General features: G+C 37.2%; 1 protein-coding gene and 1 long non-coding RNA gene across 3 annotated transcripts in view; both read left to right on the forward strand.

The window, feature by feature from the left end:
* LOC124327454 overlaps positions 1–13,407 on the forward strand; it is a 150,493-nt gene that overhangs the window by 48,717 nt on the left and 88,369 nt on the right. The window lies entirely within an intron of this gene.
* Positions 10,473–11,369, forward strand: LOC124327461. Its single transcript, XR_006916160.1, has 3 exons — positions 10,473–10,796; positions 10,867–11,227; positions 11,286–11,369. It is a non-coding gene; the product is annotated as an uncharacterized LOC124327461 (long non-coding RNA).

Consider the following 13,407-nt stretch of genomic DNA (forward strand, 5'->3'; position numbering starts at 1 on the left):
TGATGTCAAAATAATCACGATCTGTTCAGTGGATCATGAGCGCTGGCGATTAAACCGCCTTTTTTTTAGGTTTGGGTTTAGGGAAGGGGGTCAATTTTTTTGGCAGGGGGTGGATGGGAAGGTGTAAATATTTGGATGGGAAAAGAGTTGGTAGGGCGTTGATTTTTCACACCATACCCCTTCCCCCTATAGTTAAAGCATCGTCTGCTTTCGTTTTGTTTAAGCCAGATCAGAGCCATTGACTTAATTGCTCTGATTCAATCGTTAAGCAGACGACACACACAAACACAAAAAAAGAACAAGAGAGACCTGCCGCCGGAACCTCCTGGTTCATATGGCGTTTCTTATGCAACTAAATGTTCAACATTGCTCATCCGGCACACAGATGGTGGTGACAGACATATTCTGCTAAACACAAGCTGAACGATTTTGTGAATAATTACGTCTTCCATTTTGCACAGAAGCCTTACAAATTGTGACACGATCGAATTGAAATCGGCAAGTTGTTGTAAATCAGTGGCTCTGATCGTATGAAGGATTGTTCACCACATTTTTTCTTCCGTGGTTATGGTACGACGGCATGTAAGCGCATATTTCATTTCATTTACGCAGCGGTAGACCAGTGTTGCCACTTTAAATTGGATACGGAACTGGTCCTGCAGCCACTGATGACTTTTCAGGATCTTAGATGTGGTAAAACTTCATTTGCCCACTAATCACGCGTGCTGCTAGATGTGTTCTGTCTTTTGTTAAGAAGTTTATCAGGCAATTAAAAAGGGAAGGAGTTCCTATTGTCTAAAGGTGAGAACACAAATTCAGAAATCAGGCGTGTTGCTGAATCACGATCGTGGTATTTCCTTGGATGATACTGTGATTATGAAACTAAGCTCGCATGCAGATACATTTGACATGGTTCTCAAGAGTGAAATTTGCATCAAGTACCAATCCTAGGTTACGGACGGATGGTGATGACTTGATATTCTCTCCTCCAACTTCAATCTAAATATCCTTCGGCTTGATCCTTACTGTTCTTGGGTACACAAAGATGTTTTCGGTTTTTCCAACATTAAACTTTTGTTTCTTTGAAACCTTTCTTAAGCTAGGATTGTTTTCATTTTCGGAATACATCGTCATCCTGCAATACAGACTCCATATTTTTAGCTTCTTCTATTTTCTCATTTTCCATACTTCTGATGATCGAAATAGCATGGATCAATGTTTAATTTCAAATATTTGTCCTTTAGAGGAGATATAGGGTCTTGCTGAAGCAGACATATCAGAGCTTGTCTCTTTGACGTTGACTTACAGTGTAGACTTTTCTTGAGTTTGGATTTCATAACTTAGCCATTATGAGATTTTGATGGTGATGGAGTACTTGATGAGCGTTTCTTCAAATCAGATGTTCTTACAGCAGAACTTTTTTTTTCTTGAGTTGGATTTTGAACACTTCTCTTGCCAGCTATGTTTTCTCAACAATTGTAGTTTTTTTGTACACATTTTAGTAGTTTAACGACTATTTATGAGAATAGTGGAAATCCCATTAGAATTTCGATCATCATGTTGGTTACCAATCAATATATTTAGTAAGAAAAATAAGTTGGTTGCGTTTTAGGAATAAACTGAATGAAATAACAAGTGATAGTAATGATAACGAGAACCTAAAATAAAAAAAGACAGGTTCACCTCAAATCTTAATTTTGTGAAATCTTTTTCAATCAGATTCATCATTTTAAACCATTATTCCCTCCTATTTTGTTATACAAAATGTAATTGTTTTCCAAACATTTACTTTGGGGAATAATAGAATCTTACGTGTTTTTACAGTCATTTTACAGTCTCCGTGGCCTAGGCAAACGCTTTGGCTCTACCCCAAAAAAGCAAAAAATGGCAAGGGCTACCCCTGCCATGCTTAGCGACTAGACGATAAGCATTGCTCATGTAACATAAAAAACGTTCAATCGAATTCTCTGGATGGTATTAGACCAGAAGAGGGTTAGTGGTGTAGTTGTAGGGTTAGAAAGCCGGTGTATGACGTAAAAGGCTGATCTTTTTTTGTGCCTGCCCGACTTGTTGATCCTTCAAGACCCTCAAATGAGGTTCTTTGGTGTAGCCACAGATTGAAAGGGCCCTGAGATAAGCGATACCCAACGCCCCAATTTTGAGGAGCTATCCAAGAGAGAGTGCATCACGGTAAAAACACCCTGACTACTTTACAAAGCGCATCATGTCTCTCCAGCAGAGATCTGTGTCTGCAACATTTTGCGGAATCAGAGAGAGTGGTGGGGGCCAAGCATCGCATTCTGTTAGCGAGTAGAGCTGAAATCTTGTTCCTTGTACAGGGGGCATTCGAAAAGAAAGTAATCCGATGTTTCGTTAGAGTTGCAACATTGATGACAGAGACGACGGACCAGCTTTGATGGGTTCGGAAGACAAAAGTCCAGAGAGCACCGGAAACAACAAGCAGGACTGGAGGAGGAATAGCGACACGAATTATGAACAGATTCACTAATAAGGCTCATGAAACAATAATACTCAGCAATCACCCTGTAGTGACCCTAAACTAATCATAATTTCGAATAAAAAAAAATGTATCCTAGTTCTATCCCTATACCTCTATCCTTCACACATAAAAATTATGATTTTGTATATTTTCCACCTAGTGGGCATTTGAGTACTAAACGCATCCATACCAGCAAAAAAGCGTGACTAGAAACCCATCGGGTAACAACATAAATTCCCACTTTTTTTTACTACATAAAATTTATTTTTCTGAATTAGAAAAAACAAACTTGTTCAAGAATTAAAAGCACAGATCTACCGTTTGAAATTAGGACAGATGAAATGCAGGAAAACAAAACATTTTTAAATAAAAAATTTGACACAAATCACGCTCCTGAGGTCGTAAATGGTTTGGCAAAGCCAATAGTAAGCAAAACAGAGAAGAAACAAGACAGAAATTCCATATTTTACGAATCAAATAAATTATCATTTATGGAGATTGCTTCGAGAATATATGATCTTCAACCTTTCGGAGCAGGGTAACTTCCCCTAAAAGTAGGTGAATTGGACTAACAAAAAAAAATATTCTACATAAAATTGCTCGTCTCAAAAAGTATCACTTAGAGAAACCAATAAGGAATAAAATTTATAAGGAAAAAAATTTACCGTTAAACATTGAAGTACGAATTTCTTTCACTGTTGGGGTATACTTTTCCACACAGGGTTTTACATGGAACTAAGTAAAGACACACAGAATTTTTTATCCAAAAAAAGAAAGTCTTGCATGGAATGGTTTCAAATAACTTGTTTGCCATTTGCACTTGCGATCCGTAGCAGAAAAAGAAAACAGAGCTGGTAGGAACCCCGAATTTTTTGGAACGAAGTAAAAATCTACCCGAAGATTTTTTAAAAACGTTATTGGATTTAAATTAAATGAATTTCATCTTGGGAAATGAAATGGGCTGAAAGTAAAGTTAGCCGAATGGATAAGAAGAATTGTAATCCTTGCTCCAGGGTGATATTTTACCGATATGCAATCCAACAGGTTAGATGTTGGGAGATTGGGAATTTGAAACATTAGCATATAATTGACAAATGGAGCGTCTCGCATCGGCAAAGGCGTCAAAATGAGCAATATATATCTGTCTAAAACTGTTGTTGATTTTTTTCCTTTCCCTTCATGCTACACCCAAGAAAATATAGTGCAATTATTCTACCCATTGCTTAATTAATCGAAGATTCTTCATTAAGAAGATTACTTACGTTTAAGACTAAATTGAGCTAAGCAAATTTTCTACTATCAAGTTGCTTAATATTTAAATTATGTAATTAAGCTAAGCAATTTTTCTACCCACAAGTTGCTTAATATCGAAACTGAATTAGGTTTAAATATTTTAAGAACGTTACGCGCGCTAAAAGGTAGACCAAATTTTACATTCAACCCCAACTTGCTTTACATCAAAATTATTGAAGTGAAATTACGCTTAAAAATTCTAACAAACAAAGCGGGAAACTTATTATTTATAGTACAAGCATTCGGCTCGGAAATGATGGGCTGTGCCCATTGCTGCACCAGTGTGTCTAATGATATTTGTATTATTTTTAAATGTCATTTCCATTGGTGGCACTGAAAGAAATCGTAAAATTTTTTTTCCTACACACACAACTAACTTTTCCAAATGATAAGTTGTTTTAATTAAATCGAATGAAACACCGAACATTATATTACTTTATCCGGATACAAGACGTTTTTCAACACTTTGTCTTTGATATCATAATCAACATGTACGTAGTTTTTTTCAATTTTTGGTTTTCGGGTTTCAAAAAGTACCTTCATCGAGCCACAGCTTAGAGGTCTAATCTTTCGACACAGACACAGAAAAAGGCCCTCCTCACAGAAAAAACTCGAACCAACATTTCCCCTTATTCTTTTTTTACCCCTCAAAAAATCGGTTGTCCGATTTCTATGACAATACAAAAAAGTTCAGAGTTTATGGTCCATCTTCATCGTATAAAGTTCAGCAGTTTGGTTATTGTTTGTAGCTAGGCTTAGATTTCGCAAATGTATCTTTCCATACGGTGTCGTAGCATGTTATAGTGTGTTATAGCGTGAGTAAATGAGTGTTTTGGTGTGTGTTTTAGAGTAGCGGTGGTGGTACTGTGTGTGTAACTGCTTGTAGTAGCTGCTTTGTGCTGCCTGGCAATCCCTATGATGCAGTATTCTCAATCCTTTTGCTCTCACAGAAAAATGCCAGTCTTGATTCAACTTTCTCACAGAAAAATGCCAGTCTTGATTCAACTTCGGGGCTTTCATGGAATACAGATCAGGTTTGCATAAAATGAAGATCAAGCTAATGCAATGTTAAAATTTTGTTTTGCTCGGTGTGTTTGCGACAAAAGCGATTTCATCAATGAAATCCTATGCGTCTTCTTCATCGATAATTCGAAATTTAATTTAAAATAAGGAGAGAACTTTAATTCACCTTACATACATACAGGTTCAATCAAACGAACGTCAAATCGCAACCTCAGCCTTACAGTATTCAGGAAATAATGAAAGTGCTACCCAATATTGACGTCAGTGAAATCGTCAATATTCCCAAGGTTTTACAGTGTGACGAACAGACTGCCTACCATCTGCCTGGCTAACAAAAGAGTAAGAAGAGGAGGACGACCTGTAATAGAATAACTAAAAATAACCCAGGGAGTGAAGACGATGACTCATTTGTTCAAGTTCTTACCGATTCAAGAGAAGTTTTAAAACATAAGTTAATTTCTCAATTTTTAATTCACTGTAAAGTAATAAATGAATGTTACACTTAATTTTACGATCACGATCGTGAATTGGTAACAATGGAGGTTAACAATGGATTTTTGGTGCAAAATTCTTGAAAGTGAAACGCTGAAGAAACTGATGTTGTTCCAAAAGACCAAAACACCAATGTGATGATAAAATGCCTCAATGTCTGCTGAAACCACCACACGGAATTATCGCGTACGAAATAGAATACCGACGAGACTTGGAATCAATGAAGGAGGATACAATGGCTTGTTCAGTAGGAAGTTTGAATATTGAACATCCCAATCAATTATCACTTAGATTTTTCCAGTTTTGTTTGGTTAGACCACACAATGATGGAGTATACCCAATCAGTCCTTCCGGTGCATCAATTTCTGATCAAGAAAGTTTTGCTACACTGGATTTTATTAGCTTTGTCATAATTGAATGATAAAGCTTGGGGAGATATCAAGATTTTCTGGTTTGAACAATATTCTCTCCATGCCAAAATAGAGAGATTTTGCCTGGTTACGATTATTCGGTAAATTTAGACTGGGGGAACGAACAGATAAGTCGACTCTCCAACCGCAGCCAATGAATTTTATAGATGTTTCAAGTTCCTTCAGCGCCTGTGAGTTTTCGAAGGAAATTAGGTACGGAACTTTCAGGTCAATGCCTAATGATTCCGTGAGGTGAATCAGTGAGGATTGACAGGGAAAAGGCCTGAGATATATTGATTTGATGTTGATTATCTTCTTTTTGCTTGGTCTGGCAACCAGAACTGTGGGTTGCCATTGCCATTGGAATTGCCTAACCAAAAAGCGTGTTAATGGCTATTGGACCAACCTCGCCTTCAACGGGTCTTCTTACTTCAAGGTACCTGTGTGCGTAAACTTGGGCAATGCTAATTAAAATTTTAACTAACGAGGTGTCGATTGGGGGAAGGGTAACATCAGCAAGATGACTCCAATTCTTCTTTAGCAGCGGCCAATAAATTTTCCGACAGAAAATATTAATTTGGGGAACGACAAACACGTCTGTTGTTTCTGCGATGCTATTTACTGCTATGAGATGGAATAATGTAATTTCAGAATGCATTTCAACAGAACTATTGAAATTGCCAAATTTTATCTGAATGGGGTGGCCTGAAAGTTGTAATTTCACAGATTGTGGCTTGTTGCCAAAGTGACTTCGCTGCCTGAGTCTAAAATTACAAGCGATCTGACGCTAATGTTTCCTTTGATTACTGCGACAGGAACTATTGCTAAAAGTACAGGCTGGAGTTTTGTTTTAAGTACGTCAGTTGAAATGTTACCTTTCTTTCTTGGGAATTGTTGATCGGCACCATGGAGTAATGTGTGATGAGCTTGGCCGCAGGTCTAATACTTCATGTTTGGGTGTCGACAGTCTCGTCCCTAATTCCCCTTTTCAAGCAGTTGAAGCAATTATTGTTTTCAGCTACAGCGCGTAGCACGTTGATTGATTGACACTTTTTTTTAATGTGTTGGAAAAGTCAAGACGATGGCCTGGACTTTTGTTGCAGGCCGAACATTTAGGAATGGGTAGCCAGTTTGTTTCTGAAGTGATCAATTATATAAGAATCGTGGAGTAAAAAGAAGTACCGTCGATCGTTTGCCTGTTCTGATGTTGACAGTATCCGCTACATCCGCTTTGACCATAGTTCCTTTGTTGCTGACGCGGAGTGTAGGGGTTCGTTGATTAGGTATTTGTATCTAGAATCAATTACCACGGTTTTCTTCAGCGATGACTGTAACATCGATCCAAATATTGAAATCCTTGAGAGATGGGAGATTTGGTCTTAATGCGTAAGCAAACTTCCCCCAGTCAATTTGAAGTTGTGGATGGAGTTTGGACGCTAGCAAAGAAATGACCGTGGAGTAAGTGACTTCCGACATGTGTTAGTCTGAAACACTCGAAACGGCCTCACAAACATCTGGGGCTAGAAGAAAAAGGCATAAAAATCTCCTTCTCTGACTTCATGCGTTTGAAGCAGATGAGAATTGTAGGCTTTCATGACTAATCCAGGGGAGTCGTACTTTTCCGTTCAGCTCATTGTACGCTTTGTCAAAGTTGTACCCGTTGTTTAAGATATAATCCATTCTCTTTCGTATTTCGTCTACTAACCTATCGTCTTGAAGAATCAATAGTTTGAGAGAGTCGGGCATATTGGTGTGTTTGATTGTTGCCCTAACGCCGTGGCTGATCTTCTTCTAGGTTCTTGGATCGCCGTTGAAGGGCTGTACGATGATTTTTGGCCAGCGACTGGACGAAGGGAAAGACGCAGACTGAAAAGAAGCGGCTGGAGAAAATGTTGGTAGTCAAGATAGTGGCAATTGCCAATTACTAGTTGGATATTGTTCCCAGTGATGTCGAAGATTAACCCGGTGGACTCAGTGGGGTACCTGCGTATTTAAGCGAAATTAATGGTTCTTCTCGACATTTTCGATTGACATTGCAAAAGGAAAAAAAAAAAAAAAAAAACAAAAACCAAGTGGAATTTTCATTGGCCATTCCCTCCTTGTGTTAAAACAAAACTTTGTTTCAATCAACGCCTTTTCCGCTTTCAAACCCCACCAAAATCTTTTTTTCTTTTTTAAAAATGCAAAAGTATTAAGCGCCATTTTGTGTTTTAAAGGGGGTTGCAATTTAAGCCCAGGACTACTTTTCAAACTTTGGTTGTGTGTGTCGGGACGAGGTGATTAAAGATCGATTATGTCATCATCATCACACACACCGTAAATAAATGTGATTAACGGAATTTTTCCGTTTTTTTATAAAGATGCAAGAAATTTTTGATACAATGAACGATGAGCTGGCATGCATTGTGTGCCTGGACCGGTACATTAGACCGAAAGTGCTACCATGCCAGCACACATGTTAAATGGATCCTTGCATTTCGGGCATCGTCGAAAAGCTTTATTTAAAAGAAAAGGTATTAAGTAAATTTAAGTATTTTTTCCATTTTTTACTAAATTTTTTGTAATCTTTTTATTTTAGGTTACATATCCATTATGCCAGACATTATATCAGACAGGAATGGGAAGTTCCTGAGAATGGCTTCCCAACAAATTTCAATTTCAATGACTTCTCGATCTGTCCAACAGCTCGAGAAGTCGTGAAGAATTGCCCAATCAATTGGGAACGCAACCACCCAGTGGGTATAAAGACGAAACTTTCCTGCTACACCGACCAGGGTCGTCATTGGATTTTTTGAAAATCCTGCAAATTTCTTTTTGAGTCCAATTGACGTAGGATATCAGGTAATTGATTTTGAAAAGTATTAAGCTACTCAGTTAGAATTAATTGTGTTTTTACTTGTTAGTCTTTTTTGACAGATCTCGAAAATCTCTATTCGTAAATTCCCGCAGACGATTTGCTTGAGCCTCACCCGACCGTTGGATTACCTTGCGTTCCTCGTTTTGTTTTGGACCAAATTTCTATTTGGCACAAAACGCCGTGGAGTTCGAGCGCAATAATTTACCTGGCGGATTTAATTATGGGACAGGGAAAGTGACAACGCTGCAAGTTCTAGCAAAGAAAAAATTTATCGATCCATAAGTTAAAGTGATTGGGAATCCAATAACACTCACTTTTTCAAGTGTGTAATTTCTGTTACTGGTGGCAAGTAATTTTGTAACATTGTGTTTGAAGGGTAAGTAATAATTCATTTTATTTTAGTTCTTTGTGTCGATTACATCAGCACAACAAAAAAAGGATGCGAACCAAATTGCCTTTTTGAAGTTAAGTTAAGGAAGCGAACGCTCTGTACCAAAGAGGAGTAGTGGAACATTTTAACTACTACATGGAACAAGCGGCAATCAGAAGGAACACAAATCCAAGGATCCCCGTCATAACTCCAAGTGTAGCAGCCAATGCTATAATTCGTATCACTAAAACGTCCACTACAACCACCACCACGTAAAAAATTAAAGTTAACCAAAACCTATTCTTAATCTCGCAAACAATTAAGTTTTCGTACATCCCTTCTTATATTTTAGGTTCTCCAAATCAGAAAAAGAAGAATCCCTCGAAAACGACGATAACTCAAATTCGAGTTATCTGGATTTTGATGAAATAGTTCTACACAATGTAGCACACGAGCCTGGAACGGAAAACAATAACTGGGATCCATTATTTCCACCACCACATCCTGTTGCTGTAGCAAATTATGTATCTGTGGATTATGATGGATCATTGAGTCCGTCTGTCAGTCAGTCCATCAAGTCAGTTGGTGGCTCTAGTGAAGGGGAAAGAATGTCCGGCCAATGCAATGGTCGCAGATGCTTACAATCACTCACGATCGAAAGACTAGTGAGAGACTTTAGGTGGTGGAAATCTTTTTGCGTGAATTCACGACGACTTGTAAAAAGAGAGAAAGAAACATGTAAAAGTTCCTATGTAGCTGTTCTTTATTTTTGTTATCCATCAGCTCATGGATGCCTTGTATTTCCCTTCCAAAAATTTTATCCGAAAAAATTAACATTTTATATGTTTTCGAAACAGGAACTGTGGGATGAATACAAAGACTACACTGTCGAAATGGAAATTCTTCTCAAGCGCGTAAAATCAATAAATTTCTGTTCCCCAGTCGGATGTGTAGGAAAAGTTCAGGAACATTTTGGAAAACGTAAATTCAAGCAACACAGTATGATGAATGATTTGCGAAAAGAATTTGTGGTATGTTCCAATAAACTTTGTACTATAAATATTATAAAAAATCGTAAAAAATTCTATTTATAGACATTTAGCATAAAAGGGCAAAAACTAGCACATAAGTTATCAATTGCTTCGATGATTGGCGCTTACAAGAGAACGGAAAAAACCCTATGAAGAGTTAAAACAAAAAACCATGATGGTAGCAAATAAAATTATGGGTAAGCCTTTAGATAGCTATTACATTTTTTTGAATATAAATAATTATATATTTATATGCTTGTCGTTGGAAGGGCCTATGATGGCCATAGTGAAGATACAAATTCTAGCCCTGCAGGATACAGAATTGGGATGGTAGTTATACCACCAACACCACAACCTTGCTGTTGCTGATCCGGGGATTGTGGTCATACGAAATGAAGGAGTCGGTTGTGGTTGAGTCGGTTGCTGGAAAAAAGGCTCTTTAGGATTGGGCATGCTCAAATGTGATGCTGTAGTATTGTTTCAGTTGCATCGACAGCTCATTTAATCAAACTTCTCCAAATCGTTCTCCTTATTTTTTGTTATGCATATCTGGCCATGTTTGATAAAGATTGATACAGAGTGTTAGTGATATAGTGTTCTAGTTAAATTAAAACGAACATGTTAGACGCTTTATCTCCAAAATCGTTCTTCTTATTTGTGTTTAGCATATCTTGCCCTGTGATAGAGAGATTGATTTTTTTGTGTGAGCACAGAGTGTTATTGATAACAATGGAATCACATTTTAATTGTTTTCCGGAAGGTGACCGAAATGCATTCATAAAAGCAACCATTTTTGTTCATTTTTTGAATTTATTGCATGGTATGTATTCACTAAGATTCAAATTACGAGAAATGTAGTAATCTCAGTATAACTTTATTTTTATTTTTAGGAGAAGTAACTAATCTAGGATTTGACAAAAGTAATGTCACTGCAAGGAAAGTTGGGGGTAAAAGCGGCCAGCCACAAAATTATCTTTAAGTGATATTTTGGAATAGTATGGTGATTCTTTCGTCAATACATGTTCCCATTTGTGGAATTTACCGATATGGATCAATTCTACATTTAACCTATAGCTATGTGAACCATGTAAAAGGAAACCCCTGAAGAAAATATTTTCACCAGCAAACTCTTTCTTCTTGATCAACTCTTCTTTATTTTTCCAAAATATTCCAGCTTACAAACATTGCCTGGGATACAATAATTCAATCTTTGTTTCCAACATTGCATGAAAGAGCTATCATCTAAAAACGGTAGTTTTACGATAGAAACAAAAAATTAACAATTAATTTTTAGAAACATTTTTAAAAGGAAAGTGAACATAAAAACATGGGGTTGTTTCCAAAGTAGTTGCTATTAATTAGTTGGATTACAACAAGTAACTACACCTGCTTACAAAAAAACACAAAACAACAAACAAAAGAAGGAAAAAAACAAACAAAAGAAGATACCGAAGGAAGATAGAGATGACGAAGAGGAAAAAGAAGATGAGGTGGATGAACAAGAAGAGACGTCATCCTCAGATTCATCTCTCGAGTCTGATGAGGATTCTGATGCTCCCGTTGCTGCACAGGCTCCACACTCCATCGAAACACTGTCGCTGTACCTTACAGTTCAGTTGAAAAAACTTGTATCTTGTCACTCGAAAGCCGAAACGTTCATCCTAAATAAAATCGAAAATTCAATTTATTTTCTTACCTTTTATTAATAAATTTTTTTTTAATTGCAGACAATGGGTGTGGTTAATCATCGAAGCGACATGGATAAAAGTCATCATTGGACCACGTTTAAATGGAAGAATTTTGGTCAATTTCACTAGTGACAGTTTCAATGGAACGGTCGCAACGAAGTTAAGGAGGATTATCAACGACTATGGTTCGAATCTACTGCTAATGACAAATGGAAAGCCCAATCAATTGGGAACCCAACCACCCAGTGGGTATAAAAAACGAAACTTTCCTGCTACACCGACCAAGGTCGTCGTTGGATTTTCTGAAAATCCTGCAAATTTCTTTTTGAGTCCAATTGACGTAGGATATCAGGTAATTGATTTTGAAAAGTATTAAGCTACTCAGTTGGAATTAATTTTGTTCTTACTTGTTAGTATTTTTTGACAGATCTCGAAAATCTCTTTTCGTCAATTCCCGCAGACAATTTTCACGAGCCTCACCCGACCGCTGGATTACCTCGCGTTGCTTGTTTTACGGACGACGGCCTGCATTATCGTGCAAAAATCTTGATTATCGTTGAAGATGTTGCAAACATATTTTTTGAGAGCCATCCAATTATAAACAATAAAAAAGAAACCATTATTGAATCTTTTCCCTTACCTTATCTACCTGTAGGGTACTTTTCGTTATTCGATGAGCCAAGTCGTTTCAACCTGGCATCAATTATAATTTCACCTGTGTTGCACATGCAAACGTAGTTTTTTTCGCGAAATTAATATATAAGAAGGAAGGAATGGAGATCAAGGCTGTATCTAACTGACACGAGTAGGTATGTTTAAATTAATGTTTTCTAATGTTAATTGTGTTATCATTCATGTATGACTTCATATTAGTGATTTTTAGATATGGCCTTTGACGCAGGCAAGCAAATCAAATATTGAATTGCCAACTTTACCGAAGGATCTGAATGTGAGACCCAATCCTTTTCAATAACGCAGTTAGCTTCTAATGTCCCTTGGCTTGGCTTGAAAGACAGTTGAATTCGCCGGCGTCCCTCTATTACTCCATTCTGGGACAATACGTGCGGCCATTCCTTTGGCCTAATTAACCTCAGGCGCTTCGAGCTATTCTTCCATAGTCTATAGCTTTTTCTACCCATCCCCTACCGATCAAAAAAAGTGGGAAGTGGCACATCTAGCGCTCAGATCGCAAACTATATTCCTAGTAGTTGAAAAAAAAATTAAAACAATATGTAAGTTAAGAAATCCCAAGTGAAATATGGAAAAAATAAAATGATATTTTTAACTGAATGCAAATCCATTGTTTAAATGAATATACTGTGTTTATCGTCACTTAGTGAAACAGTTGACATCACAAGCAGACAAAGCTTACTTTACTTCGTAATTTTCTTACATTTAATTATTTTGAAAAAAGAAATGGTTAGGTCTTGTGACATAATAAATTGTGGTAATAATTCAAAGACAACTAAGGGAATTATTTATCACCAAATTCCATGTTACCCCAAGGGGTCCGGCGTTTCAGAGAGGAACTTTCCTGGGTGCCACCCTCAAAACAGTTTGAAATAATTAGACAAAGACTAAACATGATCTACCGGGAAGTGACAAAACTTCAAAAGTCCTAGGGGAAATTAACCTTTTTTAACAAAAAACTTCCCCTTTTCCTTTTTTGCTGGGGAAAGTTCAAATTTTTTCTGGAGAAAGTTCCTATTTGAATGGTTCAGTAACCTCAAAGTGGTGGCGCAA

This window comes from Daphnia pulicaria, chromosome 2, assembly GCF_021234035.1.
Source record: "Daphnia pulicaria isolate SC F1-1A chromosome 2, SC_F0-13Bv2, whole genome shotgun sequence".
Classification (NCBI taxonomy): Eukaryota; Metazoa; Arthropoda; class Branchiopoda; order Diplostraca; family Daphniidae; genus Daphnia; species Daphnia pulicaria.